At 42.3% G+C, this 10,522-nt stretch overlaps 1 long non-coding RNA gene across 1 annotated transcript in view; it reads right to left on the reverse strand.

Moving 5' to 3' along the window:
- Positions 1-4,139: 4,139 nt before the first annotated feature.
- Positions 4,140-10,522, reverse strand: part of LOC123031437 — a 12,732-nt gene continuing 6,349 nt past the window's right edge. The window contains exons 2-3 of the long non-coding RNA XR_006416299.1: positions 8,308-8,442; positions 4,140-4,626 (exon numbers count right to left, since the gene is read on the reverse strand). This is a non-coding gene — a long non-coding RNA (uncharacterized LOC123031437). The remainder of the gene's footprint in view (positions 4,627-8,307; positions 8,443-10,522) is intronic.

A 10,522-nucleotide genomic window follows, 5' to 3' on the forward strand; every position in this document is an offset into this window, starting at 1 on the left:
CCTCATAAGCGCTCTGCCGCCATTTCTCCTGGCTGTGGTGCTCTCCAGGCAATGAAGCAAACAGAGGGTGGGGAGCAGGAAGATCAGGGTCAGTGACACAGTGCAGTGCAATGTAGTGCAGAGGAGAGCGATGCAATAGTCATGTGTGTTGTCTCTGGCTCAGGTGGCAAGAGACCTTGTCCTGTGGCTGCAAATAAGCCTAGGGCAGGGACAACAGAAATGCATCCTGTTCTTTTAAAACCAAAAGTCAATCTACCAGGAAATCCATGGTGATTTGGCTAAAAGCCTTTTAGGTATGTTTTTCCAGAGGTAGTGTTCCTTAGTTACCTTCTAGCTCTGTCATCTGGCTTCTAGGCTTCCTTATTCGTTTTGTACTGCAGTGTATTGCAGAATATTTGAATAGGGCAGACCCAGATTTAAGCTCTTCCAATCCCAGCTACTGTGTAGTCTCCAATAAATAATTGTATATCTACCTGTCTTACCTCATAGGACTGTTGTGATGGTAAGGGATAAAAGATATCCAAGAAGACTATAAAAACGACCAAGAATGCCTTGCTATTGGTATTTTCAAGCTGAAATGGTTGCTCTTTTTGAAGGTGTGAGTAAAGCTAGAAGGAGCAGTCCTGGTTATTAAAGTTTCTAGGCTACATCTAAGGTAAATCAACAGGAGATGCAAATAGCATGCTGGTGAGTCGAATGGTCCTGTTTGGAGGTGGGGTCTTATTTATTTATTTAAAGTTTTTATATGCCATCCCCATTGCTACACAGGTCTTGAAGAGCAGTGTGGGAAGAAGACTACTTGTTGCTGTACAGGTTGTAGATGGACAGTTGAGAGCAGCTGGATGCTCTGGGACTCATTTGTGATTCACCCGAAAACAAAGGGTTGGATCTAGGATCCTCTGTCCACAAGACAAAAGGACTTTCTACAAGATGAAATCAGATAAAATCAATGCTTATCTGAGTTTTTGGGCTCCTCCTACTCCCCTAACACACACAGTGAACAACATTCTACAGAATCGCTTGTCTCTCTGAGTAGCACTTATAGGGAGCTAGTTAGGCAGCTGTGGAAAGCTAGCAGAGATATCTACTTCTGCCAGTGCAGTTGATCTATTGCAAATCTGAATCCAACCCTAAGAGTTTGGATACTTGTGAAAGGAGCTGATATCTTCTTTGGATTAAAACAAAACTGAGGGGAACTAGATCCTGGACATCTGTTCAGTCTGCAGGTCCAGTATGGGCTGCAGCTCTCCCAAATCTTTGTTAAAGGTCTTCCCAGTCTCAATGTCTAGATCTTCTAATAGGAGATGCTATGGATTGAATATAGAACCCGATAACTAAGCATAGGAATACAGATTGAATATGGAACCCTATTACTATAGGCTGAACATCGCCTTCTGGAATTCCCCAGCTGGCCTACCAGCTTTGTCCCCAGCTTTTACTTGCTGGTAAGAGCTAAGTGCTCTTCCCTGCTCAGAAAAAGGACCAAGACCTGGAAAGAGGACACAGGACTATTAATTTTATTTCTTTATTTCTTTATTTAAGACATTTCTAACCCATCCTTTGCCCAAGCTTCAAGACAGCTTACAAAAAATCAATGAACAGTATAAAACACAGTTAAAACATCCAATAAAAGCAATTTTACAAATAACAATAACAATTCAAAATAAAAGAGAAGTATTTTAGTCTTGTTTACACCTGAAATTTGCCCTAAATTTTTGGGGGGCTAAGGATCACATTCTGCCCCCACCCATTCTGTATTTAGCCATGCCAGCTTTGCCTTTGGATCCACAGAGAGAAAGAATGTGAGACCTTTCCCAAACTGAATTCAGTCCTTGGCTGGAGAAAGTTTTCCAGCCCTGCTTTAGGCACGAAGCAGGCTCCCATGGCCCCCTCTAAGGGTTCTGGCAAAGCTGCACACACACACACACACACAATACGAAAGTATATCTAACATTCTGTAAACATACAGGCATTCCTGCCACCACTGGCAATCTACCCATGGATTGTGTGTGTAGGGTGGGGGGTGCTTCCACTTTCAAACAGGCTGTTTTGGCTGTCTGCAGCAAATTTCCATCATAACCCCAAATCTTCTTTAACTGCAAAACAATGAAGCACCTGTCTCCCTACTATTCTTATTCTTCCCTTGAATTGACTTGTTCTCTGCCACAGTTATGAGGCAGTTTTTACATACTAAGGAAGGTAGGTAATAAACGTCCCATCTTACACATTTCTAGGCATTAGAATGTACATGATTTTACATCCAGAACCCACTCTGTTGCAGAAATGCTTTTGGGTGCATATTCCCCATGACTAGCACTGCCTTCCTACAGATGTCTACCCAGAAATTATGCCCATTGACTTCAACAGGATTGACTTCCAGGTCAGTGAATATAAGCTGTAAGACTGCAGCCTGTGTCTGTTATCAAGGCTGTAGTTTTCTGTTTATTATCAAAAATCCCCATCCCATGACAATGTTATAACCATACATTCAGTGAGTTAGTGACATTTCTACAACAATAGCTTGTGGCGACTGGCCAGAATTCAAAATTTTCTAATGCTGATTAAGAATAATTGAGAATTATACTAATTATACATATGATATAGGGAATGTTATCTATACATGTGATATCTATAGAGGGAAACTTATTCTTGCTGCAAGTAGCTAACCATCTTACTGACAAGGCTGGTGACAGAGGGCTTGAGGTGGACAACAGGAACAACATGCAGTTACATGCTTAACTAGGAGTAATTCTCAGTCAATATAATGGGATTTACATCCAAGTGGACATGTATAGGCTTGCACTGTATTTTACTTAGATGTGCTTAGGCTCAATTAAGTGCAGGTAAGAGCTAGGCAACCATTTTGGAGTGAAGAGCAACAATGGCAGGTAAAGAACTCCTTAGGGACCACATGCCTGGGCAGGCCTGGTGGTAGGCTGGATTCTCTTGAATGGGATTAGGGCATCCATTCATAAACACACCCTTGCCTCAATGCAGTGACTGCTGTGGGAAGGTTTTCCCTACCCTGCCACCAAAACTATCCCAGTAAGGACTGCTGTTTTTCCACTGCTAAGGGCGGCAGTAATCGCTTTCCTGCAACCCACCTTATAACTGATCAGCTGTGCTACATAGAATAATGGGCAGGACTCCCCAGCTGCACAGAGCAACAGGAGGCCAGGGGATGCCCATATGTGATGTAAGGTATTTGGGGTAGAAAGTCATGCAAATCTTCTGGTGTAGCCCTAATTCTGTAGTACAGGCTACAAGGTAGGGGAGTCTAAATTCTTTCCTACAGCCTTCCCAAAAGAGTGCTCTGTGGATGCTCTGGACTACAACCCCTAGCCAGCATAACCGATTGTCTGGGATGATGTGAGATGTAGACCAAGATATCTGGAGGGTACCAGATTGGGTGGCTAGTTCCATGAACCTAGAATCTTTTGTCTCTTAGAATCAAAATTACATTCCAGGGCTAGGTAGTAAGAACACGTGAGCTGGGCTACGTGTAAGTTGGGTGCTTATAAAATATGACATCTATTGTTTGAACCTGGGGTAAAGATTTGCTCTTTGAAAATCTTCTTCCAAGTTCCTCTTCAGAGCATGAATTCTTGAAATAAAGGAGTGCTGTCCGCATATGCAAATTAGAACATTATCCATTGCATCAGCCTGAACTGTCATGAGCAAGAAGGTAGATGGGGATCTACTGGAGGACCTCTGCGTAACTGCACAAGACTGGCAAAGGTTTCTGACTCCCAAGTGTCTAACAATAGCAACAGTGTTTGTTCATAAAAAAATGCCTGGGGACAAACCAGGACTGTATTTTTGTGTAAAAGGGTTCTGGTATTGAACATAAAACCTTGGGCTGGGGATGTGATTTGAAGTACCCCATCCTTTCAGTCTTGGCATATATCTGTTCACTCGGCCAATATTTTGCCTTGGCTCTGGTTGGTGAACCTGAAGGTTCCAGTGGAACAGCATTAATAGGACCCGGAAAACCCAAGTGTGAGGTCCAGCCCTGGGGTTCAAAATATTAATCCTGCACCCTTGCCTAACCGCAACACAGTTGGTCCCTGCAACATCTCATTGGTGATGAACCAGCAAGCACTTTTATTTGAAGCGCCACAGATGTAATTTGTGGCCGAAGTGATATGGGTGGGGTGGAGACAGTGTATCTTATAATACATTGCCATCTAGTGGAGAACCTCTATACATCCTGACTACAAGACGAAAGACCAGGGAAACGACTTGGGAATAAGGATTTAAGAAGTTTGTCAGATTTCTCGCTTCTTCCCTGCAAGCCCCCACCAAGCCAATCCGGTTCTTTCCCGCGATCTGCTTCTGCTGTCAGAGTTTTGTCGTTTATCTGTGCTAGAGCTTGCTTTCATTAAAGTGAAGTACACCTTTGAGCTACATTATTCATTTTGAATTAACTTTATTACCAGCTTCATAGAACCATTGGCAAAGAAAGCTCTTCAAAAAAGAAAGCAGTGCGTCAAAGGCCTTCTCCCCTCCCCTCTTGTCAATTAACAAACTTTTGCTATTCATCAGTCATCAGCCAGCGAGTCTGTTCTATTTAAATGCACTGGCTTCTTCTTCTTCTTTTTTTCACTTAATGCATCCCATCTGTTTCTGAAATAAATTGCAATAATCCGTGTTTAATGTTAATCAATGTATTACTAAATATGCAAATTATATTAAAAGACGTGGTTTGAAAAAGCTTTCATTTGTAAATATGGTAGCTCCAAAGGAGAAGCATATCTAAAAGCCATTTAGCTACAGTAGCCTAAGTCTAACACTGTGGCAGATTTATAAAGCGGTTCGCAAGTTGATCTTTCTCCCACAAGGGGATATGTAAAACTGTTGCATATCAGATGTTGTTAACATCTGATGGGCTAGTGCTAACAGTGTAAAAGCCTAATTTTCATTGGCATGTCTTTTATATTTAAATTAATCTTATTCCAGCTTTCTAATTTTTGTGAGTGTATGCCTGTGTGATGATTCTTCTAACATCATGAAGAGTTTATAAATCACAGGGAAAGCGACTTGAACAAGCTTTTAAATCAGTGATCAATGAACAGTACTTGAGATCATACTCCAGTGGAAGTTTCACATAGAATGAACATTCTTTGTTCAAGGCATGAGGGGACAGAGAGCATTCAGGTAGTTATTTCAGAAAGTGGTGCTCCAGATCCATTCCCCATTCCTTAAGAGGCACAGTGAGAGGGGCCATGGCTTGATGGCAGACCTCATGCTTTGCATACAAGTCCCAAGTTCAGTTCTCAGCATCTCCAAGTAGGGCAGGAAAAGTTCTGACCTGAAATCGTGGAAGGCCATTGCTACCAGTCAGTGTTGACGGTACTGCGTTAGATGGACCAGTGGAAGGATGGGTTTAGGTAGATGGCTGTGTTCTTTGAACAAGAGACTAGATATGCAGATATGAGGAGCTGAAGCATTCCATCCGACAGGTGAACATGATTGTTGGCCAACTGCTGCCAGCCAAAGAGCTGTGGAAGGGGCAGCAATAAGGGCTGATTGAGAAATTGGCAACCTCTGTCCCAGTGATGTGGCAGCCACTTTCAGTGCTCAGCAGTCAGACAGTGTAGAAGATTATTAGCATTAGTGTGAATGAACATACACAAACCCAGACTATCCATGCATTATTACATGAAATCACATGCCAGTGCAGGAATCTCAGGAGTAGGAGGGGTCTGTCTCCGCACTGGAAAGAAGTAGAGGTTGATGAAATGGGTACTTTGAGAGGAGCTGGGCTCCTTTCTGTTTATATCTCAGTCCCTATAATTGAGTGCTTTGCCCAAGGAGCATATAAGAGTTTTTTTACTAGTTTTGCAGCAACCTTAAAATTGTGGAAAAAAACAAATATCCCTAAGTGGAGACAGCCCAAAGGAGGGTCGAGCATGTTCAATGGCCACAAATACTATGTGACTGTTGTTTGGGGGGGGGGGGGTTGATGGAATGGAATGGCTGTAATCCTAAGCAGCAAAATTCCAGTGCAACATTTTGTTTCACGTCCTGCTTTCTCTGTGTTAGAACAGCTTCTAAAGGCAATACACTCAGGTTTACAATATCCCAGGCATCTATGCCCCACCCCTCCGTATCTGTATTCTTAAAGACATTCTTGTCTATGATTGTATTTGATTATTTAAATTACTTGTATACAACACTTCATCCAACTGATTCAATTGTGATAACAGCAAATATGCATGATAACATACTAAAAGATGTAATACAACCATAATATTAATGATATAAAGAGGCAGTAACTATAAACAAACAGCAGCAAAGCCATTTCTTAAAATGTCTGGCAATTAATTTTATGATGATGAACTAGGTTTCAAAATGAATATATTGTAGGTAAAAACTACAAGACTTGGGGAAATTCTGGATCCAATACATGTTAAGAATGAGCCTTTGTGCAACCAGCCTCAATGAGGGCAAGAGAAAATTCAGAGGACCTCCTAGGACACGGCATGTTGATCTTAGAAGTGTTCATGGATGAAGTATGTTATGCCCATGATTCTTTGCAGGTTGGATTGCCATGCCCAGGGAGGCCTGATTTTAAATTCAGTCTTTGGAAAGAACAGGAAGGACATCCTCCTGTGTAAAGCTGGATTTGTGTCTTAGGGCACATTCCTATCCGGGCTGGACAATGCTGGGAATTGTAGGGCTTTTTCTGTCTGAACAAGCATAGGATTGTACTGTCATAGTTTCTACTCAAAATAAGACCCACTGAGTTCCTTTACTCCTGGGTCTGTAGAGTTGCAACCTTACTATCTTTTCCTGAACTACCCGCTTTGCATTAATCCTTCCAATAATACCTCTTAGGATAATTCGAGGGCCATGCTGAAAAAATCCAATTGGAAAAACACCTAATTTGTCTATGAAGCCAAAAGGACCGAGACTGCTTGTCACTGTGTACTTCATTGTAAGATTTACAGCAGGGGTCTCAAACTCGCGGCCCGCGGGCCAATTGCCGGGACAGGCGAGGCACAGGGGAGGGGCCCTGCGGCCTTCAAAGCGCCGGCGGCGCCCGGGCCGGCCGCGGGATGAGCGGCCCACCACCATCGCGGTGGTGGAATACTTGATGTGGCCCAGCCTCACCCAGACTCTACTTCCAGCGGCCCCCAGGTAAGTTGAGTTTGAGACACCTGATTTACAGTGAACCTAGGGACAAATTCATGGAGACATTCAGTATCAGAAGCAGGTTGTGTATGTACACCAGTTGCTGGGGAACATGGGTGGAAGGGTGCTGCTATATTTATTTATTCCATTTATATACTGCTCAATAGCTAAAGCTATTTGGGTAGTTCGCACATAGAGAGGAAGGAAGAGGCACCTGGACCTCTAATTCTCAGCCCTGAGGTTGAAGCACGGTCTCCAGCCTTGGAGCCAGGAACCCATAGTATCCCTGGCCACTCAGACGCTGTCTAGGATTGCTCCCTTTGGCTTTTTTGTTTGGCTTACTTCTGTTTGGCATGTTATGTTATTGTGATCATTTGATAAGGAGCAACTTGACTTGGACAAGACCAGCAACTTGACTGGTCATTTTCCTCACTTTACTAATAGAATATGTCTGCCTATATTCACTGTTCAAATGTTGTGGCGGTATGTAAACAACAGTTCAACAAAGCAATATTCAAACATGGGATTGTTTTTCCAGAAATAATAACTCTGTTCCTTCACATACTTAAGAGATTTCTCTACCACCTCAAGAGAAAACACACAATTCTCACAAATCCCTGAAGCAGAAATTTCTTTAATACACCCTGCACAATTTAGCTCACAGTTTCAAGGTGTGTATGAGGTTGCTATGTTTACTTCTGCACTCTTAGGCAGAATAAACCAACTAGATGAGTAACAAGACAAGTTTTAGATATACACCTTAAAGAATTTGCTTGTAGAAAGGGGAAACTAGACATGGATTTGAGCTCAAAGCATTAGTTGAAACAGGATGAAGAGTTAGAATGAACATCACTCAATCCTCTTAAAACATCTTTGAGCTTCTCTCCTGCTGTTGGTGTGCATGTGTAAAAGACAAAAATGTAATATTAAACAGTTCTTGTACTGAGTTTTAAAACTGATTGTTTTTAACAATTTTTACTGTAAATTACACTGAAACAAAACCTAAATTAAAAAACAATCTCCTTGGAAATTAATAATTGCTTAAATGTAGCTGTAACAACTTAAATAAATGTAGATATAACAGTATAAGATCTATCCATTACATACAAGCTGTGACAATTTATTTAAACTAATGCAGGAGTGTAGAGTTATATTAACTCATCAACCAACCTACTATTTTTGTACCGCCTGTGAACAGAGGTACTGTATTTGAAGTTCATTAGCAGTTCTCTGCCCACTGTCTCCCTCCTTCACCAGGTCTGTACACATTTGGGAATGGCCCTTTCCAAGCACAAGCTTTCCTTCCTGTATAAAAATATGGATCGGTTAATATTAGCAGATGCTCTATTTAAAAAGGTGAAAAATGGTGTGGCCACATTTTTGCCTTCATAGGAATGGTTCCATAGCAACAACTCAGGTTTGTGACAAAGGTCCAGTTTCCTTTGCTCAAAATCATTTCATTCATCAACCATGCATAGCACATAGCAGATTGCAGTGGGGCTTGAGAGAAAAGTCAGAAAGACACCGCCCCCCCCCCCCCACATACAAGAGATCTCACCAACTAGAGCAAAAGGAGAAGGAAACAGAAGGTACAAATTCTGAACCAAACTCACATGACAGCCTTGCTCCACCATCACTGGAGGATGGCAGTCCTGAACCACTTTGGAGTGGTTTTGCAAGTCCCATCCTGGTAATGGATGGGGCCAAAAGAAAAAGCAGTGATGCCAAAATACCAGCATGTTTTAGTTTTAGCTTATTTTTTGGCTGCTAATACTGAAGCCTTCCTTCATGGATCACTGCCTTGTTGTGGCGAAGGGGCTTGCGTAGCTCAATGAAGCTATGAGCTATGCCATGCAGGGTCACCCAAGACGGACAGGTCATAGCAGGGAGCTCTGACAAAACGTGATCCACTGGAGAAGGAAATGGCAACCCACTCCAGTATCTTTGCCATAAAAACTCCATGGACAGTACCAAAGGGCAAAAAGATATGACGCCGGAAGATGAGCCCCTCAGGTCGGAAGGTGTCCAATATGTTACTGGGGAAGAGCAGAGGGCTAGTGCTAGTAGTGCCAGAAAAAATGAAGCAACTGGGTCAAAGCTGAAAGGACACTCAGTTGCTGATGTATCTGGTGGTGAAAGGAAAGTCCAATGCTACAAAGATCTATACTCCATAGGAACCTGGAATGTAAGATCCATGAATCAAGGCAAGCTGGATGTGGTCAAACAAGAGATGACAAGACTGAACATCAACATCTTAGGAATCAGTGAACTAAAATGGACAGGAATGGGTGAATTTAATTCAGATGACCATAAGGTATACTACTGCGGGCAAGAATCCCTCAGAAGAAATGGAGTAGCCTTCATAGTCAATAAAAGAGTAGGAAAAGCAGTACTGGAACACTATCTCCAAAATGACAGAATGACCTCAGTTCGAATCCAAGGCAAACAATTCAACATCACAATAGTCCAAGTCTATGCCCCAACCACTGGTGCTGGAGAGGCTGAAGTTGACCGGTTCTATGAAGGCCTACAACACCTTCTAGAATTAACACCAAAAATGATGTCCTTATCTTCATGGGGGATTGGAATGCTAAAGTAGGAAACAAAAGGTAACTGGAATAACAGGCAAGTTTGGCCTTGGAGTACAAAATGAAGCAGGGCACAGGCTGGTAGAATTTTGTCAAGAGAATACGATGGTCATAGCAAACACTCTTTTCCAACAACCCAAGAGACGACTCTACAAATGGACATCACCAGACGGTCAACACAGAAATCAGATTGACTATGTGCTCTGCAGCCAAAGATGGAGAAGCTCTATACAGTCAGTAAAAACTAACTGTAAGAAAGAGAAATTGAATGTAGAATTCCAGAGAATAGCTAGAAGAGACAAGAATGCCTTCTTAAATGAACAGTGCAAAGAAATAGAAGAAAACAACAGAATAGGGAGGGCCAGAGATCTCTTCAAGAAAATTGGAGATATGAAGGGAACGTTTCGTGCAAAGATGAGCATGATAAAGGACCAAAATGGCAGGGACCTAACAGAGACAGAAGAGATTAAGAAGAGGTGGCAAGATTACACAGAAGAACTATACAAGACAGAGCTTAATGTCCCTGATAACCACGATGGGTGGTCACTGACCTCAAGCCAGACATCCTGGAATGTGAAGTCAAATGGGCCTTAGGAAGTCTGGGCAACAACAAAGCCAGTGGAGGCGACAGTATTCCAGCTGAGCTATTCAAAATCTTAAAAGATGATGTGGTAAAAGTGCTACACTCAATATGCCAGCAAACTTGGAAAACTCAACAGTGGCCACAGGATTGGAAAAGGTCAGTTTACATTCCGATCCCAAAGAAGGGCAGTGCCAAAGAATGTTCAAACTACAGC

This window comes from Varanus komodoensis, unplaced genomic scaffold (genome assembly GCF_004798865.1).
Source record: "Varanus komodoensis strain SLA01 unplaced genomic scaffold, ASM479886v1 scaffold5, whole genome shotgun sequence".
Taxonomy (NCBI): Eukaryota; Metazoa; Chordata; class Lepidosauria; order Squamata; family Varanidae; genus Varanus; species Varanus komodoensis.